A 27613-nucleotide genomic window follows, 5' to 3' on the forward strand; every position below is an offset into this window, starting at 1 on the left:
CACACACACACACATACACAATAACAATATCCCTGTCTCTGCAGCTTTAGAGAGAATTTATTGGATTTTATTCCTAGACCCTGAGACTGTCTCTGAAAACCGATGATCACAACAGAACATACAAACTTCTGAATAGTATGGGAACTTCCAATAAAATAACAACTGAAAGTCATGAGGAGTTTCACTGTGAGAAGTTTAGGTGTGCCCTGGCTCATTACAAAATTGTGTCAAAGAAAACTGAGCTGATGGTCAGTTTTATGGTGTTTTGTATCTTTATTAGTTTTTTTTTTAAATTATCATCTCTGAGATTCCACTTACAAAATAATAATGTGGAGCTAATTGGAGAGACACACATACTACTCTGCAAAGTATCTTAGATATTGTGAATAAAATTTGCCTTATTATTATTACTATGCAAAGTTGGAACAGGCTTATCTATTGACAAGTTTATTTATTTAAGCCAGAAGTCAGAACAGTTTGTTTTTTGGCCTACTAAATGGGGAAACCATTTCCCCACACAGCCTTAATGTGTTCCCTATCACCAAGTGTGCATTGTGATAGAAAAAGGACCTAACACCTTGAGCAGAATTAGGTTTAAGTAAGCAGTGTGTGCAAAGTAGGGTAGGTTTGCTTTCTGACCATAAAAATGTGCCTGCAATTGCATGCTGCATTGCCAAGGAATGAAGCAGAGTGATTGATGTGATGATAAAACAACGAGAGGCAGGATAAAGGCTGAGAGATAGAAGTCTCAAAAGGGAAATAAAAGAGGGTAGCAGCTGCCCCCATCTTAATTGAAGCATAAATTTCAAGGAGATCTGAGGTTTAATCTCAAGCACATACTGAGAGACAGTTTAGTATTTGTGTATGTGTGTACACACATGGGTATAGGAGAAATTTTTACTGTTTCTAAAAATCGGAAAAAAATCGACTGTAGAAGAAAACGTAATCACTAAATACATTCATTGAATCAACATTTCACAGAGAATTGCAGTAACTGATGGACAGGGCATGTTCTAGGCACTGGTTATGTAGCAGAAATCATCATCATCATAATTATTAGTATAATCCACTGTTCTTCCTCACTTTAAGAGCCATATATCCTTCGTATATCTTTTCTCCCTGCACAGACTTCTTGCTTCTACCTCACCCTCTGCCAGGATCATTGTTTTTAGAATAGGGATTAGGTTACATCACTTGCATTATTTCATATTCAACAATACCAGTGCATGCACAACACTCTAGTTTGGCCACTGCCCTATATGTCCAACTTCTTGCATCTCTCCTTCTGATCCAGCAGCAACCTTTAACCGTGACACTTCCTTTCTCACAATGGTGACTTTGTCAGACGGTACCATGAACCTCCTCTGCTTCATACTTATTTCTCACTGAGTAAAATTCCCCCCTTTCTAAGATGTCTCTTGATGACTCTTTCAACATACAAAACATTCCTTTATCATTTCTACAGAATTTTGATGAAAACATCTCAGCAAACTTTCGTAGTTTTACTGGAGGGAAGATGAATGTTTGTGAACATGTAAACCACTTGCATGAAAAATAAGGGTACGTTGTTAGATGGTTTCTGGCCACTTACTGCCTTGCGAGTAGCAGCAATCCAAAAATGTGTGGAGAGCATTTAAAATTCACATATGACTTTTAATGATGGACTCATAGCTTCAGTGAATTGTCAAGATTTTTACTTGACAAGACCTCAGGATATAAAGAGTAGCACAGGTGTGATTATCCACAGTTCTCCACAGGAAGTAAAGGGATGGGTATGGGGCATATGCAGATGTTATTTCAATGCTTTTCATGAGCTGCCTTGAAGACTGCACACATCTCATTAAATGGAATAAACTGCCACTGGAAGTGGTTTGAAAATTCTTTCTTTTCCTATCCTGCCTTTATAGTATAATACTGCTACTATGTTTGAACATACAGTAATGTAACCCTTTCTTTCAGAAAGGAAAGCATACTTCTAAGCTTGGGAATGGAGCAAATCTCTATAGCATTGTTGTAAATGTCTGAGAAACAAAATTGAGAAGCTTTGACACACTTTTTTAGCACATTGGGAAGCTATTTATAACAACATTAAAAAGAAAGGCAACTTTGATTCACAGAACAGAGCACAAAATTGAATTTAAAACTCATTTAAAGGATAAAACCAGAATGTATAAATTTTCTGCTCATTTTAAAATAGTTAACCTTTGAAAACATGTCATTGTCCCATCTTCTTTGTTCCAGAGGATATTTCTAACTCACATACTTTCATGGAGTGCAGAGGAATGCACTATCTTTGTGCATAATAATTAACAAGATTCACTTCAAAGGACTTATGAAGAGAAGTTATGGTCCCTATCTGACTTGGTTCAAAACTGCTTATTGTACACTTTCCCCAAATTGATGACTTACACAGTTCAGAAAGATTAAGTACTCTGAAGAATGAAAATACCTTTCTTGCAAATAGAGGTAGGCTCTTCCTTTGTGACAGGATAATTATTAATTGTATTGTCACAAGATTATGTACCTTTAAAACAGACTTAATCTTAACCCACCCCTTTTAGACTCTTTGTTTTGAACTCTTTGTTTAGACTCTGCCCAGCGCCGGTGGCTCAGGCCTGTAAGCCTAGCTACTCAGGAAGTTGAGATGTGAGGATGCCGGTTCAAAGCCGGCCTGGAAAGTCCGTGAGACTCTTATCTCCAATAAACTATCAGAAAACCGGAAGTGGTGCTGTGGCTCAAGTGGTAGAGTGCTAGCCTTGAGCTGAATAGCGCAGGGACAGCACCCAGGCACAGAGTTCAAGCCCCAAAAAGAACTGAGCATGCAACCCAATTCTGTTGAAAATATAGAAACAAACAGGATAAGCCTCATTTTAGACTTAAAATGTGTAAACTTAAATATATGGGAGTTTATCATGAGCCCTTCTTGATCTAAGTATTTTCTGAACTAATATTAAATAGCAAGAAATGAGGCTAAGTGTCAGTTTCTCATGCCTGTAGTCCTAGCTATTGGGGAGTCTGAGATCTGAAGATTTCGGTTCAAAGCCAGTCCAGGTAGGAAAGTCGATGCAACTTTTATCTTCAATAATCAACAAAAAACCATCAGTGAAGAGTAGCTTAATTGGTAGAGCACAAGCCTTGAACAAAAACTCAAGGACAGCATTTAGCCCCAAGTTAAGCCCAAGGACATGCGTGCACATACACATATTGAGCTTTTGTCCAACACTAAACCTTGACTTTTCATTTCTCTTTTAATTACAAATGAGTAAAAATTCTAAATGTGAATAACACACATTGTCAATAAAAATTGAAGAATTTATCCCAGATCAACTCATTGAATGAGAATTTCTGACATGAGTTGAATTTTTAAATCTACTACTGAAAGTTATAGGCACAGAATATTTTCTGTGTATGACTCCAATTGTACCATGAACAAGAGTAAAAACTGATCAAATTAACATGTTTCTGCACAGAAAAAAAATTATGAGAATCGAGAGATACTCCATAGGAGAGGAGGAGGTCTTTACCAGCAGTTCAAACAGATAAAGAATTACAATCCAGGATAGATACAGAGTTCAAAATAATTAAACAGCAAAGGAAAAAGAATACAACTGGCAAATAGGCAAGCAAAGCAGACAGACAGATATCAAAGAATTAATACAAATGGATAATAGATATTAAGAAATGTTCAATATGGCCACAAATCTAACACTAATCAAAATGACATTAAGAGTCCATCACACTGCAGTCAAAATAGCAATCATCAAGGAAAAAGATAACAGCAAATCCTGGTGAAGATATAGGAAATAAGGAACTTGAATGCACAGTATTGGTGGGAATGTGAACTGGCAAAAACAGTATGGAAATAAATATGGATAGATTTTAATTTTTAAAACATATTTTATAACATTTCCTTACATTTTCTCACATGCTCAAACATATAGATCAATATACATGGAAGATATCTTCATACCTATGCTTATTGCATCACAATGAACATAGTGTTCACAATAAGGAATCAACTGATATGTACAATAACAAATTACCATGTAAGTAAGGTATAACACATATATGCCATGGAATATTATATAACCATAAATGAAAATTAAATCACATCATTTCCAAGATAATGGACAGATTTGGAAAATATCATTGTAAGAAAAGCCAAGCTCAAAACACCAAATAATACATGATTTTGCTTATATGTAGAAGCTAGTCTCAAAAGATATACATATTCATGTCACATGCATATGTATCTATATGCACTTATATATACATACCTATATACACACATTTGTATGTATACCTACTATACATACTATATTTTGTGTGTATACACACAGACACACACAAGACACGATGCAAGTATGAGACTAAGGGAATAAAGCAAAGGGGAAAGGGAGAAAGAGTAAAAATTTCAAAGTAAATTGTAGTTATATAAGAAGACAGCAAGAGGAAACGATGAAAGGCTCTTGAAAAATAGGTGGTGAGAATAAGAGAACAAAGAACTTACAAAATTTTAGAACTAGACACCTGAGAGTGTGGGTACAAGAAGGAAGCAGAGAACTAATAGGTGAAAGAGGATGACGATGGTTGAAGTAGCTCATTTGCATATGTGAAAACAGAATAATGAAACCTTTTGAAATTGTTTTAGTAAGAGAGGGGAGTAAGGGAGAGTGATAGAGGAAATGAATTTGGTGGGATATATTATATTGTACATGTGGAAATGTCACAATGAAACTCCTTGTGCAACTTTAAAAAAGTCTTCTAACAATGTAACAACATACAGTTTTTGGTGCTACAATATTCCTTCTTTTCTTTAATAAAGGATATTTATTTGAAAAAAAAGTCTTCTAAAAATTAGAAAAGGTTATCCACCAACCAACTCAGTGATCTACACTACTTGCAAAAAATTATATTTGCAACTGCAATAGTTTACTCTCATGATATCAACTAATAACAAATAACTCATTTGGGATTTGATATGAGAGGATTTTAGACTTGTAGTTTATTGGTTTCAAATGCTCTGGAAATCCTTTCTATATCAAAAATGATGTTAAACTATACAATATTGACTGCATTTATTTACATTATTTTCCAGCCCAGACTGGGAAATCCATAAGAATCTTATCTCCAATTAATCACGGAAAAAACTGGAACTGGTGCTGTGGCTCAAGTGGAACAGTTCCCAGGCCCAGAGTTCAAGCCACAGCACCAGTAAAATAACAACAACAACAAAAACAAAAACTGAGAGGAGTTTTGAAAATAAAATGAAAAAATTAAATTAAATAAGAGTTAAACTGCACTGATGATACAGTATGTCATGGCATCACCATTTAAAGTAATATTTTCAAAGAAACAAAGGGCAGAAAATGGTTTAAGTTTACAAATTGGTGTAAGCTTGAAGCACATTTGTGAGAGTCCATGATCTGATAATTATATCTCCATAATGTGTAAAACATAAATATTTAAAAGCAATTTTCCTTTCTGCAACCTTCAAAGGCAAAACTGTATATTCCAATAGAGTTTAGGGTAAAAGAGAAATGTCTGTAGTTTGCAATTTGGGGTTATTGTATTAAATTAACATGTATAATAGTCTCATACCTTCTTACATATGTCTTAAGATAGTTACTCTCTTTTCTCAATCATTATTTTGTATGCTTTCTGATGCCAAGAGACCCTCATTGCTCAGTGGTCTTAGAAAACAAATAGAAAAGCTATACATTATTCACTACATCTTGGCAGTATGCCGAGCCCTGAGAACAGTGATAAAGAATCAGATGTCTTTCTTACCTTACCTGATTTACTTTTTTTAAAAATCCAATCCTTGCTGTCTACCACACAAAGCTCTTGGCCACTGGGTGAAATCCAAACTGAGTAGTTGATCATGGTAATTCCAGCATGTCATGGGCAATAGTATCTCTCAAAGTCCCACAAGCCAACTGCTTGAAACATACCTGCAACAAACAAGATATTCTCCATTTTAATTGAAAAATAGTGAACCATGTTGAAGGCCTAAGAGGCATTAGAACTTAATCAATAAAGGAATCATAAAGGAGGATGTGAAGGGCTATAAATGTCACTCAGGATGTTCACAAACATAAAACTAGAAGACTGAAGTTGACGCACCACAGCAGGGTCTGCAGAACAAATTTGCTTTGTGCTATTATTGAAACACTTTGGCTGTCTGTCTTAATAAGCATTGCTGATATGAAAGCAAACACATAGTTTAGCACATTTCTCTTCTCTTCCTTCCGGTAGGCAGGGATCCCTTGGAGCACTCAAAACTCCTTTTCTATGTCCATGATATTGTCAGAGTAAGTAGTAACAAAATACCACAGTGCAAAAGCCATCACAGCTACAACAAATTCCACATGACAGTGTGGACTGAGGATAATTTCCATTGTGAGCTCTGTCATGTCAGTCAATGACAGCATTCCTACTGCTATTGGATAAAAATTGGGCTACTTCTCTAGGCTAACGTGTGAGAAGCACCTATGGGGGCATGTGTGTGGTTTTGTAAATTCAGTAGTCATTGTTATTCATACCAAGATATAGCCAATATCCAATAGAAACTATATCAAGATGTAGGAAATATCCTATATGAACTCACTGTTGGCAAAGTCTGTAGGCAAAGCAATGCCCATAGCCTAAGAACATCGGTAGACTGCTGACTACTACGTATATATTGATTCAATGATGTACATATGAGTAGATATATTGTTTAAAGATTATATTTGATTTCCATTTACAGAAAGGAAAACCTCTTTATGTCATAAACTAGTTTTAGTTGGCTGATAACTGCAACACAAGTCTTTAATATAAAAGCAGGAAGAGGCTAATAAACAGAATTTCACTGCAGTCTTCTTAGTGTAATTTTAGCAATTAGATTATTTAAAGGTACAATAAGCATTTAGCTATGCATACACAAAAACCAATTTATTATTACTTTTGAAAGAGTGCACCCAAAGGGCTGAAGGGTCTTCCTGAATCTGTGGGAGGTTCATGTGAGTGAGTATGCTCTGCAGATTCATGGACGCAGGTGCAAAAGCTGATTTTAACAAGCCACAGAATGACATATCTTCATGCACCTATGATCATTGCATCAACTATTCCCACAAGTACATGTGGAGACTTTGTTAAAAGGCACAGCAGTGAGGTATCCTATTGTACTATGTCAGCAGGGATGGTGAAATGGAAGGGTTGAAGAAGGCCTCAGACTGAAATGAAACACTTCAAAATAAACTTAAGAGACAGTGAAATGAACACCTAGACAGTAAATGTCCATGTTGATTTACAACATTCATAGCTATCTTGAAGCTGTTAGTGATACACAAATGGCAACATATCCAGACCCATAAACCCATACACACACACACACACATACACACACACAGAAAATCTATTCAGTTGAGTCACATTCTTGTATTTATTAACTTACTATCTTAGTTTCTAGGTGCAAATTGTTTTTACTCATGCCAGAATTTTTTTTTCTATTTGCCTTCTTTGGTATTACTCTGAAAATTATCAGATCAATTATCATATAAAACAAAATTGTTTTCATGAGTAATAAACTATTTTTTGTCTATTGATATATATATACAGGGTATTATGGAAAAAAAACACATATACTTGTGGCCAGATAACAGGATAGCACTTATAATTTACAAGCTCTCAAGTGGTTTTGAAGTGAGAAAAAAAATTTAAAGCTACTTGCTTTGGAATCAACTGTCTGTAACCAATGTCACTTCTTGTGTTTTCTTTATGCTGTTTATTTTCTCTTAAGTAAAAATAAATCAACAAAGCTACTTGTTTTATAGAATGTCTTTAGTTTATTATATAGAAAGGATGCTCTTGGTCTTTTCATAGAAGCGATACATTTTATTTCCTTTTTCAGTAGTGGTAGTTTTCCACTGATTATTGATTACTAGTTGGCTCATTAACCCATTTAATTTATTCCACAGATATTTAAATGGGTACTTCTATCATGCCAGACATGGGATTGGGCACTCTAGAAACTAAATTAAAATGTGCATATCTTCTCTGATAAGAATACCGCATCCTCTAGAATGATTGGTTATAACTTAGTTGTAAATAAGAAAGGTAAGAATATTAGAGCAGAAAATAATTAGCTTTATCTTAAACCAAACGAGGAGATTTCATGAATTTTGGTGGTTAGCATAGCACTTTTGTCCAAGGATAAGACTACAATATAAAATAACCACTCAGATAACTGACACATACCAGGTTTTCAGCAGATGTGGTGGGTTGAGAACAGTTTTTAGTCTTCCTCCATAATCTCATGTAGATGATTGAATTTAAACTAATCAGAAAATTTAACAGAATAGGCTTCATATTATTGTTGTTATTATTATTATCATTGGCTTTGGTTGTTGCTGTTCAATTGAGTAAGGGTTTTCCTATGTAGCAAAGGCTGTATACAAATTTGTTTTATAGAACAGGCCAGACTTGAACTCAATTTTCCAGCTTCAGCCCTCCCAAGTACTGAAATTACAAGCATAAGAACCACCATGTTGCTTCAAATCAGGCATTGTTTGATAATGCATAAACATTTCTGGATCAAACAGAGTCATTGCTTTCCAATTTCTATAAATAAGGAATCACAATGAATTCTTCTATGGTCTAAATCATATCCAATCTATCAAATGTTGATTTTTTGTTTATTTGTGTTTGTGGGTGCATGCATGGGGGACTATTATTATCTTGTACAAATTGTTCTTCACAGGTTTTGTATGGTTATTCCATTTTTCTCCAAGATAATGCAGAAACTTAAATGTGAATGTTCTCTTCAAAGAAATGCTCATGACATTGTCCTATAATGTACAAATTCTGTGACACTCATTTGAAATTACATCTTAATACCTACTCTCATTCTAAAAAGCTATCCTTAGTTTCTTTTTTTCACTTATAATCACAACAAAAATTGAGAATACTCACTTTGAAAACATCTCTCAGATATTAAGAAATATTTACTAAAACCAATATAGTTTCCAAATGGATTTTTAAAAATTCTCTCATTTTATACTTTTTGGGCCTGTTTATTGATGGAAGTAGTTTCTGAAAAAAATTTAATGGATTTTTAAAAAAAAAATTTAATGGATTTTTAAAAATTTTTTTTGAAGTCTGGTGATGGGGCCTGAAGTCTGGGCCTGGGTGCTGTCCCTCAGCTCTTCAGCTCAAGGCTAGCGCTCTACCACTTGAGCCACAGAACCACTTCTGGCTTTTTTCTTTTTGCTTATGTGGTGCTGAAGAATCGAACCCAGGGCCTCATGCATGCAAGGCAAGCGCTCTACCACTGAGCCACCTTCCCAGCCCCAATTTAATGGATTTTTTGAGAAACATTTACCCTTTTAAAAGGGAATTCTAAGTGAATACATTTTATTTTTGCAAAATATCCTTCAACAATATTGGTGTAAGTATCTATACAATAATTTTGACAACATCCAGAAATGTTCCATAATATCAGACATAATGGCATAAAGAAGCTATTGAAAACCAGAGTAATAAGTTTGCAAGACTCCACCACAATCAGTGTGAAGTTGAATATGTTGATTCTCATATATAACATCACATTCTAGGCCAACATAAACAAATAAAGGAGACTGTATGCATAAAATGACAAAAGCAAAAAGAACTGGAGTCATAACTTAAGTGGTAGAGCATCTGCTCAATAAGTGCAAAGGTCCTGAGTTCAAATCCCAGTACTGCTAACAAAATATGCAATTGATGAAATACTATGGAATGTGAATTCAAAGCTAAACAAGATGAAATAAAATTTGAAAAAAAAACAGAAAAAAATCATACAGGAAACTTTAATTTTTTTCTTGAACTGACTTTAACTACTCTTCAACTGAATTTTGATATTTTTTGTCTTTCTTTGTTCCCATAACCACTGCTCTTTTAATTTATTGTGTTGCTTGAAGAAAGCATCCTAAAGGATTCTTCTGAATTCAGACACTCATTTTACAGGCTATTGATTTGTATTGTACATCTTTGCTCTTTAGATGTCTTTGGATTGGGTCTCATTTTCCCTGTGGAGCCCTATAGCATAAGACCCTTGGGTGGTCAACAGTACTAAAAGATGGCTGAACCTTCTCCAACTCAGGGAACTTGTGAAGTGATGGTTAGGAATATTTAGGAAGATTTATGTATAAGTAACTATTTCCCCAAACAAACCTCTAGAACACAATTATGGAGAATGTGGATGAGGTAGACACATCAATCATTGAAATGATGATGCTGTCTGCCATAGAAATTTCGTATCAGTCTGTTTTTTATTAGAAATTTTTAGAAAAGGGTAGTTCCACCATTTTTTAGCAGCAGCAAAAATGTTGATTTTAAGTTATTTCTCCCTTATGTAGACATACAAACACATTATACACTTTCCTAACAATTGAAGATAATTAACAGCAACTGTTAATACTGTAACTAGTTGCTATCTGTTTTATATAGAAAGTGCCATTTAATTTTCTCAAAAACTATGTGAAGTATTCTAATAATGTTCACTTTACAGTGATGGAAATAAGAATCAGAAAGCTTAAGTTATTTGCCCAAGGACAAAAGCTGCTGAAAAATGAAACTGGGGTCCCAACATTGTAAATTATCATTCTCTACTGTCAATTTTCAATGCTTATAGACAGAGCCATTTGCTCAATGTGTATGTGCAAAACTTAGATTTGGGAAGCGAAGTGATATATCAGAGGCCATTTGTCACATGGTAGGATCTAAAACCATGTAGCTCTGTCCCCTCCAATACAACACCTTCATGCCTAGCTTACTACATGTGTGTCTAAAGAAGCTCCAAGATTTCCAAATTGCTTGACTTTTAAAAGGCTATGTTTTAGGGAAGTTTTATTCTAGAAAAGAGCTACCAAATTGAACATACAAAATAACAGGATTTCTAACTAAATAATTTAAATGAGCTTAATTTGCTGAAAGCACAGATAATCACACATATATACTGTTTTTACATTTAAAAAGTACAGACATGAGAACACTGTTTTGATAGGTTGCATCATATGATTGTGATTTTCATATGATTCTATGAAAAATAGCATATTGTTGTTTCACTGATGCACATCTTTTATGGTTAGTGGCACCAGTAGCCACAAACTTGATATAATCTTTCTAATTATTAACTTAAAACTATTTTCATTTTGTAGTTTAGTAGAAAAAATCCCTAAAGTAATATTAAAAAAGACCTAAGGCAATTGTATTAGTTGCTGAGAATTCAGTTCCTGATATTTAAACATCTCTCTATGGTTTTATCTTTGTTCAAAGATGACTACTAATCCCAAATGAATTATGATATAGAAACTTCCAATTACAATTGATATCGATTAGTCACTTTTATCCTTTTTACTTCTTTTTTCTACATACAGCCTTTAGAAGTCTTTCCCTGACACAAAAAAATTAATTGGCAATCAATGAAAAGTGATATTTGAGAGAGAGAGGAAAACATGTCATACCAGCTACCACAGGAAATATAAATAGGAGGATTGTGTACCAGGTCATCCAGACAAAATGTAAGAACTTATCTCGTATGCTTCAAGAGGTAGAATACCAGGCAAGTATGAAATCAAGTTCAAGTCCAGTATTATCAAAATAAGAAAAAGGAAAAAGAAACAAAAGAAAAAAACTGACAAATTAAAATGTATGGAATTCAGACAAGTTGATATTTTAAATAACATTAAAATTAAAATGTAGTAGAAAGAAGAAAAGTCTCCAGTCATAGATCAAGGTCTCCATACTAATAAAGTAAAGAAAAATGATCAAATTAAATTTGAACAAAAGGAAGAAAATTAAAAAGGTGAAAATGATTCCATTAAATTGAAAACACACAATAGGAAAAGTTAAAAAGACCTAAAATTATTAATTTTGGGTCTTCTTACCAATTTTATTGATTTTAAAAATTATTAATTAAAATAATTATTAATTTAAAATAGCAAATGTATAGCAAAACATGTAATAAAAAGAAAAAGGAAATTAAGATACTAAAAATTTGCTTTATTGCAAATTTGCTTTACTGCAAATTTTTAATTTTTGACCTGTAATTACAGTGTTTTAAGCCAGTACAAAGCTTATAAGATGATCTTGAGAATAATCTTATGATAATGCATTTAACAATTTGGAAAAAAATATTATTTATAAAACACAGAAATTCCATAAAAAGCATACTACAACCATGCAAGTCAATAAAGTCTAATAATTGAGTTTAGTGGTTTTTTAAATATCTCATAAAAAAACCCATAGGCTAGTGAACCTTGTTAGATGTTTTTACAAGATTTATCATTCTTTCCAAAATCATTTTTAGAACCGTAAGTTCAGAAATAAAACTGTCCAGGTATCATTGCCAAAGGTATTTCATGTAAATTCAAAACAATTAATACCACTGAATCAAATACAGTCATATGGATAAAGTACACTACTGTACAGCTAAGGGAGTTGATCCCTGAAAAAAAGAGGTTTAGTTTAGAAATTGAACGTGATCTGCTATGGGTTCACTGAAATTCAGTTGAAAAGATCATTCACCAAAATTTAGCACTGATGTGATAAAAATTCTGAACAGATGAGGAACTGAATGGAACTCTCTTAATTTGATGAATGGTGTAGCACAGAGTTACCACACAGTGGTAAACTATTGAACACTTACCACTGTTATCAAGTTAAATCAAGGATTTTGCCTCTTGCCCTTCTAATCAGCTTCCAGACAACCAAGTCATATGGATGTGTATCATAAAGGAAGAGATAGTACTACCTCGAGTTTTAGCTGATATGATGAAGAAAAAAGGATAGAATCTACTAGACCTAGAAAGTAGATTTAGCAAGATCACAGGCTTTCCAGATCAACATACACAAACTAAGTTGTTTTTCTATGAGCCAGTAATGATTGGAGAATAAAATAGAGAATCCATTTAGTTAACAATTAACTAAAATAAAAATTAAAGATACATAAATTTACAAATACATTAATCATCTTAAAATGATCAACACTTTTCAAAGTCCATCAAAAGCTTTGTCTGGCAGGCAGAATTTTATCATAGCTTCACCCTTTACTCTCCTTGTGTTCCTATCCTGTACATGTATAATTCATCCCTTCCTATGTGGTAGAGATTTGGGAATAAGGTAGTGACTGAGGAGTTGACATTTATCTAAGCAAAAGGAATATCATCCTGGTGGGCTTGGCTTAATCAGATGAACCTTTCAAAGAAAGTCAAATTGTAGAGAAGTGTCGTGAAGATATCAGCTTTTACAGGTCCTACTGTGAAATAAAATGTATGAACAGCCATATGAACTTAGAGAACAACTTTGAGATTCAGAAGAACTCTCAGTTATTTATGGCATGAGGCTCTCTACTAAAAACAAAATTCTGCTGAGGAAAAATTAAAATTAAAGAGAAACTAAAGGAATAAAAGGGATTTTTTGGGGGGGAGGTTTGAACTCTGGGCCTGGGTACTGTCCCTCAGCTCTTCAGCTCAAGGGGAGGGCTCTACCACTTCAGCCACAACACCACTTCCGGTTTTCTGGTGATTAATTGGAGATAAGCATCTCACGGACTTTCCTGACGGGGCTGGCTGTGAACCATGACCTCCAGATCTCAGCCCCCTGAGTAGGTAGGATTACAGGCGTGAGCCACCGGCGTCCAGCTCAAGACATCTTATTTTAATAGACTGGAAATCTCTTTATTTTTAAGATGTCAAATTGCTTTAAATTGGCTTATAAATTCAAAAGCGCACCATCATAATTCCAGTACACATTACTTAAAAGAAATTGTGAATATGACTGCCTGATTTATTTGAAAATGGAAAGGACCTAGAATAACCTAACAAAAAGAAATATAAAATTAGAGGTCTTTGAGACTTCCTAAAGCTAGAGTTTAAAAAGAAAAAAAGGAGTGCAGCATTGACATAATAATAGACAAAAATGATCAATGGATAAAATAAAATAAAAAACACAGAAATACCCCATACTTACATGGTCAAATCTCAATAGAACAGATAGAATAAAAAGATGAAAACATACACACAGAGATACATATTAAATTCAGTTCAATGGTCACCTCAGGGGCAGAAAAGAGTTGAAGAAAATAAAAAAAAAGTATTGTAAAGGAATAACCAATGGTGTCTATAAATATTTTATTTTGCACAATAAAAAGAAAATACAAATATCTGAAGCAAATAAAATAAAATATCGATATTAATTAAACCTCGAGAGTTGTATGTGTGATATGCTATAGAACTCTTTACATTTTCATACTTTGAAATATTTATTTTCAAAAAGTAATCCCTCTTAAGTACTGATGCCTTATTCCTATCATACTAGCTACACAAAAGACTAAGATCTAGAAGATCAAGGTTCAGAAGCAGCTCAGGCAGAAAAATCTTCAAGACTCCATCTCCAAAATAACTAGCAAAAAGCAGTGCTAGAGGTGCACCTCAGATATGAAAACATCAGCCAAAATATCTCCTAAAAATAATAATGATAATAATAATAATCTTCCTGCTGACAAAAACATTTGACACTGAGAGTTCAGTCAAGTTGCTTGTATTATGATGAAAAAAATGTGTTGTTTTTTTTTACATTGTTCTACTTGGCTTGGGATCCTACAGGAGGAAAAAGTGATTTCAATAAAAGCAGTTGTCACAAAGACATCCTCTCTATCAAATTCTGAGTCTCATCTGAATTTGTTACCTTGTGTGAAACATCTGTGTCCACCTGTTACCAACAGATGATGGCTTCTGCCGTATGGCAGTGTTTAACATTCATGTCAGAGAGATCTCTCACTGCATTTCTGAGCTTATCTGAATGGACAAAGAAACAAAGAATCTCTTTATTTGAGTTTCTATTCCGATTTCTGAAGCTGTATAGAGCGGGTAGATTTGTGGTTGAACATGTTACACATTAAAGATCCTCAAATTTGACAACAACAACAACAATAAAATAATAATAATAACTCACTAGTCTAGCTACAGACTATGATGTCCTTCAGGAGATCCTCAGATTTTTACTTCTAACCACTTGTGCTTCATGCTTCCTGGATGTCAGGCAAAATGCTTCAACCTCACACAATGCACAAAGAAAGTAAATAACTCCTTCCAAAAGCTCCTCCTCTGTAACCTCCTTCCGTTCAATGAATTGTGTTATTTTCTGCACAGATTTGCAAACCAACAAAACAGGTAGAGACAAGATTAGAACAATATAAAAAATGAGCACCCAGTGGAATTATCGTTTTGTCTTCCTCATTCCTTATATTCAGTCAGCACTGGGGTCATCATTTCTCTATCCCTTGAATGTCTTATGAATTTTTCCCCTTGTCTTTTGGGACTCTTAATTTCCAGCGTAGTCTTCCAGTCCACTGTCCAGTCCTCATTAATCAATTCTTTACACTTCAGTCAGAAAACAATCTTTATGGGTTTTAAATATGATTACTATCACCAATATGATAAAATAAAAATTCTCTGACTACAATATAGCCTGATTTATTTTAAGAATGTGCAAGCTTTCATGAGTCCAGGCATCATTTGTCACTCTCCAGGCATCTCCAAACCATGACATGCTGTCACTTATCTGCCCTTGATGTGCTCTCTCCTTGGATCATAATGACTTTGTTTTGTTTATCCAGCACTGTGGACTTAGCTTCAGAGTTACATCTCTAGTTAGAGATAAAGGATCCCATAATACCTTATCATACTCAGTTACCAGGTGAAAGCTGAATCATTTGTAAATGAGTCTGTTCCTCTTCCCCCATACACACAGCTATCTGTATGCTTTCTCAACATTAATGGTAGGGGGAAAACAAAGAAGGAGCCAACAATGCTGGAAAAGAAAAGTACTCATTACCTTGCTCATATAACCGTAACCCCTCTGTACAGTATTTTCACAATAAAAAACTTATTTAAAAAAATAAAAGTTCTATACAATGTTCTTTTTTAAAAAAGCTTTGAGATCATCAGTACCTGGGAACTAATAAGAACACAAGGTTTTAAATAGAATGAGATGAGGGAGTTTGATGGGGAAGGGATGAAATAAAAGGAAGACAGAGGCATTCCTTTAAATTAAAAAAATCAGAAAATAACTGACATTCCATACAATAAAAAATGAAATAGACTGAAGGAAAAAAATGTTACAAACATGGTCAATGTTTGTAGACTACATCCAGAAATTCAAGAATAGTATAATACTTGAAAAACAATCAGTGCAGCCACATTAAACACACTAAAGGAAAAAATACATGATCTTCTCAATAGAGGAAAGAAATTTGGTAAGTCTAATATCCATTTCTTATAAAACTTTGAGAATATTGGGAAACAAAGGGAACTTATTCAGCTTAATAAAAGTGATTCTATAAAGACCTACGGCTAACATTATACTTCAAGGGTGATAAAAATAATGTTTTTCTCTTTTTATAAATTTTATTTTATTGTAAAAATGCTGTACAGAGGGGTTACAGTTACATGAGTAAGGCAATGAGTACATTTCTTGTCAAGCATTGTTACCCCCGACAATGAGGTGAACTTCTGCCATTTCAATTCAGTATTGTACCAGAAATTCTACTCTTTTCAATATGGCAAGAAGAGACATCCAAATTGGAAGGAAGAATTTAAAACAATATCTACAGAGAAAGTAATGGCTTAAATAAAAAAATCCATTTAATCTACACAAATAGTATTAAAACAAATTCATATGTATATTTAACAAGATTGTAGAATATACAAAGTACATACAAATATCAGTTGTTTTTGTACAAGACCTTGTGTTATTTAATTCTTTTCAAGAATCACACTATCACTTATAATAATATAAGATTAAGGGTGTAAAAACAACCCCTGTTTTCATTGTATTTGATGTTGGTGTAATTTGGGGAGGGGAAGGAAAAAAACAAATAGTTTAAATAGGGATACAGGTTGACCCATTGCAACAATGAGATGTACAAGATGCTATGTCAAAAAACAAACTTTACAATTTAGGTGGGGGTTGGGGGGTGTAGTTGAGGAGGTGGGAGGGAAGGGATGGTAGGGGAAAAACAAAGGAGGAGGCAACAATGCTTGATGAGAAATGTACTCATTACCTTGCTCATGTAACTGTAACCCCTCTGTACAGTATTTTCACAATAAAAAACTTATTTTAAAAAGACAAAAAAAAATTAAGTCTGGGGGCCGGGTGGCTCATGCCTGCAATCCTAACTATTCAGAAGGCTGAGATTTGAGTGTGGAGATTCAAAGCCAGGCTGGGCAGGAAGTCCAGAGAAACAGAAGTGGTGATGTGGCTCAAAGTGGTAAAGTGCTAGCCTTGAGCAAAGAGCTCAGGGACAGCACCCAAGTCCTGAGGTCAAGGCCCAGGACTGATTAAAAAGAAAAAAAAAATATTTGGGGATAAATCTTAAATAAAAGCTGTCTAAGATTTGTACATTAAAAATTATAAAATATAAAAAATATAAATATGAAGAAGCACTATTTTCTTTGGAAAACTCATTATTCATAAGAGGCAAATTTCCCTAAACTGACTTACTTGTATATGTCACACCGTCATAATGTCAGTAGAATTTCTATAGAAATTATAAGTGGTTTCTAAAACTCAGGGAAATTCAAAGAGATTAAAATGTCATATACAATTTTTTTTGTAAATTAAGAACAAATTTGGAGGATTACAAAAATAGGATACCCTATTTAAAGACATTTTATTTTATTTTATTATTATTATTTTATTTTATTTTTTTATTGTGAAAATACTGTACAGAGGGGTTACAATTACATGGGCAAGATAGTGAGTACATTTCTTATCAAGCATTGTAGTCTCCTCCTTTGTTTCCCCTTCCCATCCCTTCCCAGCCTTCCCCCCACCCCCCCACCCAATCCTCCCTCCCCCACCAAAGTTGTAAAGTTCGTTTTCGACATGACAACTTGTACTTCTCATTCTTACAATGGGTCCACTTGTATCCTTATTTAAAGACATTTTAAAGCAAACACATATATTAAATTATCATTGGTGTCAAGATACAAATACCATCAAAGGAACAAAACAGAAGCTCCAGAAAATTCTCTCTCTCATGAGAGAGGGACAACTTTTTATCAATAAAGGTAGAAAATTCAATGAACAATGGTTATTCTTTTCAATAAATGGAGCTAGACTAACTGGATACTTCTATTAAATAAATAAACAATTAAATGGAAACATATTAATTCTGACCTCATACTATATATGTCACAGAAATTCTAATTTAATGATCATAAACAATTATTAGTCTATTGATGTTGCTTTAACACACTATCTTCAACTGAACAGTATATAAATGAAAGAATTTTCAAATTATTTTTCTAGAGTCTGGGAAGTATAAGATCAATTGGCCAACAGATTTAGTGTCTAGAGAGAAGTCACTGCTTAAAGATGAAGAGAATGTCTTTTTGAATTTCACTTAATCTACTAATCTCATTGATGAGGTCGGAGCCCTTATGAATCACTTCCCCATACTTACACCTCTTAATACCATTACAATAGGTTAAATGTGAATATAAGTTTTTGTGGCACACATACATACAGATTTATTCAAAACCTGAAAGCTGCTAGAAGGAAACATGGGAGAGTATCTTTAGGTCATTGGATTACACAAAGATTTCTTAGCTATTATACCAATAATGTGATCCATAAAACATTGAGACAGTAGATTTAATTTAAATAAACCAATCATTTTTTGTTGTGAAAGGCACTGTTAAGAAGATAAGTAGGTATACCTCAGAGGGAAAATATTTACACATTATAAAATGGGCTTATACATAGAATGCATTAAGAACCCTCAAAACTCAGCCAGATCAGGTGGTTTACTCTTGTAATGATAAACTACTCAGGAGGCTGAGAGTATAACAATTCAAACTAGCCCTTGCAGAAAAATCTGCAAGAATACATTTCCAGTTACCTGGAAGGAATGGCTGGACTGGTGGCATGTCTCAAGTGGTGTAGCACTAGCCTTGAGCAAGCATGCCAACCTAGAATGCAAAGTCCAGAGTTCAAGCTTTAATTCCACAAAAAATTGAAAGTACATGGTTATGAATTAAATTTGGAATTTGATAGTAAGTTTGAAAAGTAGCTGAATAAGAGGATTTGCCACAAACATTTATATACGGAGGGTACCACATAGTATTTTAGGATGTTTCATTCTGTTTAAGGGGTGGTCACACTTACAAAACTCATAGGTTTAGTTTAAATTAAAGTCCTTCCATCAATTTCTGCTTTTACATAACATACAATTAATGCAATTTAGGAATATGTTAATGATTGGACTAGCACATGCTAATGTGAAACAAACCGCTTCTGGACTATTGCATCTGCTGACCCCATTTGAAATAATAGCTTACATTACTCTTAGTCCAGAGGAGATTTCACACTGGAAGAAATCACCTTGTGCATTACACTTAATCAGAGCTCTGCTGTGTCAGGAAAAAAGGAAAACCTGACCTTCCTGCTTATAATGACCCAAAGGGAGTTATTTATTACATTAAATGCCATGAAAAACCCACAAAATATAAAGAATCTAAGACAGAGACAATAAATCATCTCAACTTCTGCTACACACTGATTAATAGTCCAGGTAGCAAGCAAAATACCAACAGAGAAAAATCCTGACACCTGTTCCAAGGACTGATGAAGAAACTATGCTGAATGAAAATTTAATCACTGATTTCCTATTGCACAGCCAGTTTTCTAACAAGACTACATAATTACCAGCGAGAGGATTCATATCCTTGGCTAATACATAATTGTATCTGGAAGCATGACTACTAAACTAGGAAATTGAATCATTTCAAGAGGATGCTTTTCACACACAAAATAGTCGGGGAAATATTTAATGAGGGGGGAGATGTTGGGCTCCTGTTTACACATTCAAAGTCTTAATTACAACTTGGGAAAGATCCAAAAGTTTCAAAAAAGGTGGGGGGGGGTAGAAGTTGGGGTGGGAAGCTGGGTACTTTGTGGAAGAACAATTCAATCAAAGCCTAGTTATATGACATTTCATGAAGGAAGCTTTGCTAAGCTTCAACTCTGCAGGGTTCATTAATTTTGGAAATTGTTGATAATATTCTCTCATTTTCCCCTAGGATTTAGATTCTTAAAGTCGCACATGTAAAGATGAGAAGAAATTGAAATTTGCCAATGACTGTCATCACTCTCTTTCAAACAACCCATTCTTACATCGGGCAGAGGCCTAATGTGTTCAGAATGCATCCTATTTCGTATTCTACTTTAAAGAAAGTTGTTTCTCAAGTTCAAGTTTTTAAATGAAATCAATGTCAAGTAATAAATTCTTTCCCTGATGCAAATTGGAACAGGGAGAATGTAAGAGATGTCAATGAATATTAAGTGGCCAGACCTATCCACATTATCAGCGGGGTTGATGGGATTTATTTTTTTATTTAATTTTTTTTTTTTGTATTTGCAGCAGGCCTTAAAATGTGTTGAGTTCACTGTGGAACAACATGAGAACTTCAAACATAGTGGCAAGTTAAAACTGATTTTTTGATCTTGTGAAATCCTATAATAGAATGCTAGCATGAAATAATGCCCTGAATGTAACTGGATCCATGGTCACTAAATCCTCAGACCATCTAACAGTGTTCCAGGGATCCTTCAGAGAATTTCAAGGGCAGAAAATGGAGTTAACCCTATATTCCATTTCCTTTCTCTGCACCCCTGCTGATGCGTTTTCCAAAATAATAATAATAATAATTGAGTGCCATCTGTATTCAAAGCACTATGTTTAATTTACAGACGATGGCATGACACCTAGGCAGATCAAATGGTTTCCCGGAAGCACTGCTGGGCTCTTCATGAAGACCAGCACAGTTTCACCAACTCTAATCTGGTAGGCTGGCTTTTTCATGTTATATCACATTAAAAAAATTAAATGTATGAGCTTCAGGAGAAAGGAAACAGTGGCAACCATTTAAATGTCAAAAAGAAATGCCAAAGGAATAGACTACTTTGTACGTTCTAAGAACCAGTCATCAGTGGTTATCACAGAGAAAGGTCCGCAGAGGGGCTCAGCCTGACATGGGGTTAACTCTTCCTGGGAAATTTGTGTACACTTGTGCCTGAGCATTAGGCCCTAGAAGTTTTCAAATGGATGAGCTGGGCTCCTTCTTTTCCCTGAAGGAATATGTTAGTTTTATGTCTTAAATGTTTTATTCCTATTGCCTACATTATGTAGAAAAATAGATGGCATGGTTAATTAAACAGGAGAGGTTGAACATGTGCTGATTGGGTTATTTGCTTGTTCAAATCATCTCACCGATGTGATTCAAATGGAGTGTGGATGGTCCTGAAAACACAAGACTAGACTAGACCTTTTTAAAATGCTATTGTTTTCTAATATTTAGCTTAGTTCTACTTACTCAAGATCAAGTACGTGGTTTTAGATGTCTATCATTGCTCACAAAGGTTCTAATAAAGCTGTATTATTTGTGAAGATTTTGTGGGTTAAGGGTAAAGGTTCCAGGACCAATTTAAAATTTAAAGTGTTTCTACCATCTGTTATTTACTTACATGATGGTTGTCAAGTTCCTAAAACTATTTCGCTCAATTTCTTCATCTGTAAATGCATAAAATAATATGAAATAATCTTTTCCATTTGGTAGGATTGCCATAAAATTTAAGTAAGCAGAATTTACAAAGCACTTACTAATTATCATACAATAAGCACCTATAAGTGTTTGTAACAGTGGCAATTAAAAAACATATTACATATATGTATAAACCTATTTTGAAAATAGTATAAGCACAAGTATTATATATATATATATATATATATATATATATATATATGGTAAGGCAAAACATATAAAGCTGTGTGTGTGTGTGTGTGTGTGTGTGTGTGTGTGTGTGTGTGTGTGTGTGTGTGAAAATAGAAGAAGCAGACACTATTTTCCAAGACTGCCATCAACCATTAAAATCTTGCTTTCATTATACGACTTGTTCATTCTTTGAGATTGGATAGGTGAATGTGTTTCTCATACATAGAACAGAGAAGGAGTCCTATTTATTTGCTTACAATCATTTCTGATATTTCCTCCCATTAACTAGGCACACACTGTGTGTGTGTGTGTGTGTGTGTGTGTGTGTGTGTGTGTGTGTGTGTGTGTGTGTGTGTGTGTTCTGATTATTGCTTTGAACATCATTAGGCCAAAATCAAACTGTAAACTCTCAAGATTTAACTGAACTATTCTTCAGGCATTTCAGCCTGCATTGCATTGTCAGGATGAGGTTTCAATACACATTTGTCAGGGGAAGGAGGTACAATTATCTGCATAGAATGAGAATTCAAAAGTGACCATATTTATCTGAAGAGGTGGAAGAAAAGTTTGTGTCTGGGAAGATACCTCCCTGGGGTAGCTTTTCTGTGACAGTCACAATACCTGAGTAAAACAACTTGAAAAAGGAAAGATTTATTGGGGATAATCTTCCTAGAGATTTCAGTCCATAGTCACCTCTCTCCATGTTGCTGGCCTTTCAAGAGACACTGGATCATGATAAAAAACATAGTATAAGAATACTCACAGGGAGCAGCAGTAGTGAGAAAGGTTCAGGATCTATACATATGCTTCAAAATCTCTTCCTAGTGACCCATTTCTTCCCACTAAGGTGTGATGAGGCCCATTTCCTAATATCCTATTTCACTATGACCTGATAACTTCTCATGATTCACTCACCTGTCATAAAGGCCTTATTGGGGGAACCAAACCTTCAATCTATGAGCTTTATTGGGAACTATTTTTTTTTGTCTGAAACACTCCCTAATCTGTGTTTGTTAGTAGTGTCATGAAAAAGCCCCCAATACAACTATATTGATTGAAAAGTATTTTGACTTTATATGAGCATGTTATTTTTATAACTTCATTAGTAACATCTCCAGAATTATCAATAAAAATAAAACAGGTAAAAGATCTAAATTAATTTTAATAAGTTTTTAATTGAGAAAATACTGTACCGAGGGGTTACAATTACATGAGCAAGGTGATGAGTACATTTCTTATCAAGCATTGCTGCCTCCTTCTTTGTTTTTCCTCTAATATCCCTGCCCTCCCTAAATTAATTTTTTAAGTTGAGTATAGCTAAGAAGGTCCTATAGAAATAATTGAAATGTGAATATTATATAGTTCAAATTTTAAGGTTTGACTGCCGTGCCATTATTCTAGAAACCAGATTTTTTTAAAGCTGTTTTCAACAGATGCTAATTCTGTTTGCCTCTCCCCTTATCTGTTGTCCTTGTTCACTTAAAAATGGGTTGATCAGAGAGATAAAATATTATATTAATTCATGCATAGTACAAGGAGAGCTAGCTGTGTTAGCAGTGCCTAACGTACAAAGGCTGTCTGCTAATTTAAGTCACTTTTGTTTGCCAGAGGATGGGTCAACTTTTAAAGCTGCAATAAGACAGTCCAGTCAAACCCAGTTCTGGCCTTTGTCAAAACTAAGCATATCAAAACAAGAAAAGATGAAGAGGTAGAATGAATGGCCATTCTCCCAGACATCTGTGCAGTGATTCATATCAAAAGCCCATGGGCAAGTAATACACATATGCTGCAGCCATACAAGAAGCAACTGAGTTAAAACAGATACCTAGTGCCTTCATCCCACCAGGATTCCTACATCCTTTCAAGGTTGGCAGAGTAAATACCTAGAAACAGTCTGACTCATTTGCTTTACAACTGGAACAACAATGACTCAAAGCATTTCTGCTCTTGTAAACACCTGAGAACCAAAGAAGAGAATTCCTTTAATTTTGTTATTTCACTCCAACACCAATAAATAGGAGAGAGAATTCTGTATTGTAAGTTAGTACTTTATAAAGTTATACATCATGATCATCAAATTATATGCATGTTTCTCTATACTTGATGGATTTATTCATGAACACATATCATATTGTTGCTTTGCTCCAAATTTCTCCATGAAAAAAGGAAGTGAATATTTGCCCAGTTTATACTATCTTCATACAATAATTTTAAGAGCTAGAGATTTATTTTTAAGTAAATTTGGAAAGGTTAAATGCCACGTTTAAAGTCATGGTGTCATGGGGCTTGTAGTTATCTGCCATATACTCATTTGGCTAAAGTTAAAGCTCAGACTTTCTCAGAATCATATTCAAAACTGTCTGCTTAGATAACAAGTACCAAAAAAATCAGTGTTCTATTGTATTTTAACAGTTTTGCCTGATTGCTCATGTGACTAATAAGTAGGTGTGTTACACAGGAATGATTGTGATATTTGAAAATCTGAGGTACTAAAAGGCAACAGTGGAAAATGTTTGTTATTAAAATGGTTACAATAATAAACCCATTATTTCCCAAGCATTTTCTGTAGATGATGCACTGGACCAAGCAAATACTTGACAGAATATTTCATTTTGTCCTCATAACAATAACTGTTATTAATTCCTATTGTTTACAAGTTAAGGGCTGAACCTTAAAGAAAACTCACCTATTTGGAAATGTTTGATTGATCAGTAAGTGTCAGAAACAACCTTAGATTTGAAGGCTCACTCCAAAGTCTGTTCTTTTGGTTAACAGTCTTAATCTTAAACTGCAAGTGATTAAAAAGTGTTAATTCCCCAGTGGACAGAAAGGGAAGAAATATTTAACGTAATATTCAAGCAATAGAGATGAGCTCAAATTTAACATAACATAGCCTGCAGTGAATGAAAATGAATTATGATGTATCTGTACAGATTACAAATAGCAGGAAGAAAAGCCACCCACATTCTTTGACTTGGGGTCTTTTCTGCACTCTCAAAACCAGCAATGATGGGTCAAATTCCCCTTATTTTCCTTCTTTCTCATCTCTTCCTTGACTGTAGCTATAGAAAACAAAAATGTGCTTTCTACTTTTAAGGATTTATATGATTAGATTGAGTATATCCAGACAATCTAAGATAATTGTGTTATCTCAAATTTTGTTAACTAAATCGTATCTGCAAAGTTGCTTTTGCCACCTAAGGTAAAATACTCAAGTGTTAGGGGCTAGGGAGCAGGCAACTTGGTAGCGGTAGGATGGTTCATTTTTCAGACTATGAAAATTCCTACTAACAAGGAAATAAAACTATCTTGACATATGAAAATCAGGTTGAATCTCAAATTTACTATGCCATATGAAAGTAGGACATAGTTCATGATTCTTTTAATCTATTAGTGAAAACAAAAATAAAGAAATAAGATAATGGTTTCCAGAAACAAAGGATGAGAGAAAAGGATGTCTACAAAGGAGCTTGAGGTAAAATTTTGAATGGTTGAAAATTTTATATCTTTCTCAAAGTAGTGGCTATATCACTGTATGTGCTCATCCAAATGCAATGAACTGAACTCAAACAATGCATGTTTCCATATGTGTGTGTGTGTATTATACCACAACAAACATGATTTGTAACTGACAAAAATATTAATGTATCACTTAGTCACCTTAAATTTTAAGACAATTTTTCAGACCAGTACCACCTTATTGATGGGCAGAAAGTATTCCTAGTTTATTCCTTTTCCCCTGTGGAAATTCTCTATTTAGTGAGGACAGTGCACTTTCTCCATTCAGAAAACAATCTGCCATATGTCAGTTTTACATTGAAAACATACTAATCTTTCCTGCTAGAGAAATTAAGAAAATTGGTTGATATTACCTATCTGCATAAGAGCCAGAAGTAGAATTCAGGTCTCCCAGCTTTAGCCAAATATTCTAACACTGAACTAAAGGTTCCTATGAAGCTAAGGGAAACTATAATTGTTTCTGCCAATCCCTATATTTAAGCATTAATCAGACACCTGTGAAACCACAGACATTACAAATAGTGCTGCAGTTAGCACATATAATTGGTGGTGGCAATTTTAGCAGTCACATCTACTTTTCCAGATGTGTGCTCTGCCCTTAGACCCTGAGGAGTAAAGTTATAAAGGTTGTGACTTACTTATGAGTAATTCTAACTGGACAAACAATGAGATACCTTTCAGTGTTTCCGTTGGTGTTCAAGGGATGGATTGGAGAATATAACCTTAGGCTCAGGGCACAGAATGGAAAAGGCAGAACCAGTAATATATTGCACAGTTTAATGAGGAGAGCCAGATTCCTCTCTCCATGAATGGCAGCTTCATTACCTTCAAAAGATCTCTTCTCAAAGATGCAATTCAATAGAGGACTCTCAATCCAGACTGAGACTAGGGATTTGTTTACCTGCCAATTCCCTCACACATCTGTTCCCCTTCTGTTCCTTTCTTGATGTTAAAAGCCCTGTTTCATCATGGCAGAACGTTGAAACTCCGTGAGCACTTTTAGCTGGCTGTCGCAAACAGCTTCTTATAGTTCAGAATTATAGTATAGTCTGATTGACAGCATCAATAATTGAATGCACTTTGTCTTGCAGCTGCCAGCCCATGGTATGTAATGATAGCTCATTTAATCACATTTCTTAGAATGAATAAGTATAAGTTGCTTTCATTTCGGTTATTTGGTATTTTTAATATTAACACACTGGTACAATTTCACTCAGTCACACCCTTCTCTCAAGCAAACTGAAACATTCCCTTGATTAAAGAAATGTTGAACAAAAGGCTGAATGCAAACTATTGCATGTGTTTATCACTATCCTAAGAAGAGACCCAAAACAAAATATCTAGAACAATTTAAGAACCAACAAGTGGAATATTTTCAACCATGCACCAATAATCTACTAATATAATTTGACCCAGAAGTTATAGCATGCTACAGGAAGGTAGAATCTACCTTAAGACACACAGGAAGCTGGGCACCAGTGGTTCACGCCTGCAATCCTCGCTACTCAGAAGGCTGAACTGTGAGGTTCATGGTTGAGATCCAGCCCAGCAGAAAAGTCTATGAGACTCTTCTCTCCGATTAACCACCAGAAAACTGAAAGTGGAGCTGTGGCTCAAAAAGGTAGAGTGCTAGCTAAGGGACATTGCCCAGATGCCTAGCTCAAGTCTAACTGAAAGGTATCTAAGTTTTAGTTCACCTCTTTCCATTGATCATAGAAATTAACTGAAAACCTACTATGTGACAGTGATTTTATATTCTGTACTAGTTAAGCATTCTTGATTGCAAGCAATCAACGCTGCTACAGACTAGAAAGTACTTAATAATTCAAAGGAAAAGATGGAGAAGCACATTTCAAAATAAAAAAAAATAAGTCTGAGAAGGGTCAGGAAATAGAAAATACAATATTCTGCTTCATATTTCAATTGCTTACTGGAAACACATGCTAGCTTATCTTAGAGCATTGGGCTGAAGAAAGATCTTTGTTCATTCACCTACATGTACTAGTGAAGAGAGAATTTCTCTACAGGAATTCCAGTAGAGGTTTGAGCAGGGAATGGATTGTTAGTGGGAAGAAAAGCAATTACTGTATATTTACAAGTCTGATCTTTCACACATTTACCAGTGAGATTTCTTATTTTCTAAATAAAATTAAATAACATGACTCTACTAGCTTTTCATACTACTTGGAATAATCCAAGTTTTGTATTTCAGTTAACTAAGTTGTTTAATTTTGTCCTTGTTACACATTAACCATGAGACACACTGGGGTTTCCCCTCTTCTTCCAAAATGCTA

At 34.4% G+C, this 27613-nt stretch overlaps 1 protein-coding gene across 5 annotated transcripts in view; it reads right to left on the bottom strand.

Moving 5' to 3' along the window:
- The window catches only part of Lingo2 (leucine rich repeat and Ig domain containing 2), a 1109212-nt gene that overhangs the window by 324121 nt on the left and 757478 nt on the right, over positions 1 to 27613 (bottom strand). For 4 of the 5 annotated variants that reach the window (XM_070008434.1, XM_070008424.1, XM_070008443.1 and 1 more), the window contains one exon: positions 5796 to 5954. The gene's annotated coding sequence lies outside the window, so the exon portion shown is untranslated. Of the gene's footprint in view, positions 1 to 5790; positions 5955 to 27613 lie in introns of all 5 variants that reach the window. The other variant, XM_070008452.1, reaches the window with a different exon arrangement.

This window comes from Dipodomys merriami, unplaced genomic scaffold (assembly GCF_024711535.1).
Source record: "Dipodomys merriami isolate MVZ:Mamm:240054 unplaced genomic scaffold, mDipMer1.0.p SCAF_11, whole genome shotgun sequence".
NCBI lineage: Eukaryota > Metazoa > Chordata > Mammalia > Rodentia > Heteromyidae > Dipodomys > Dipodomys merriami.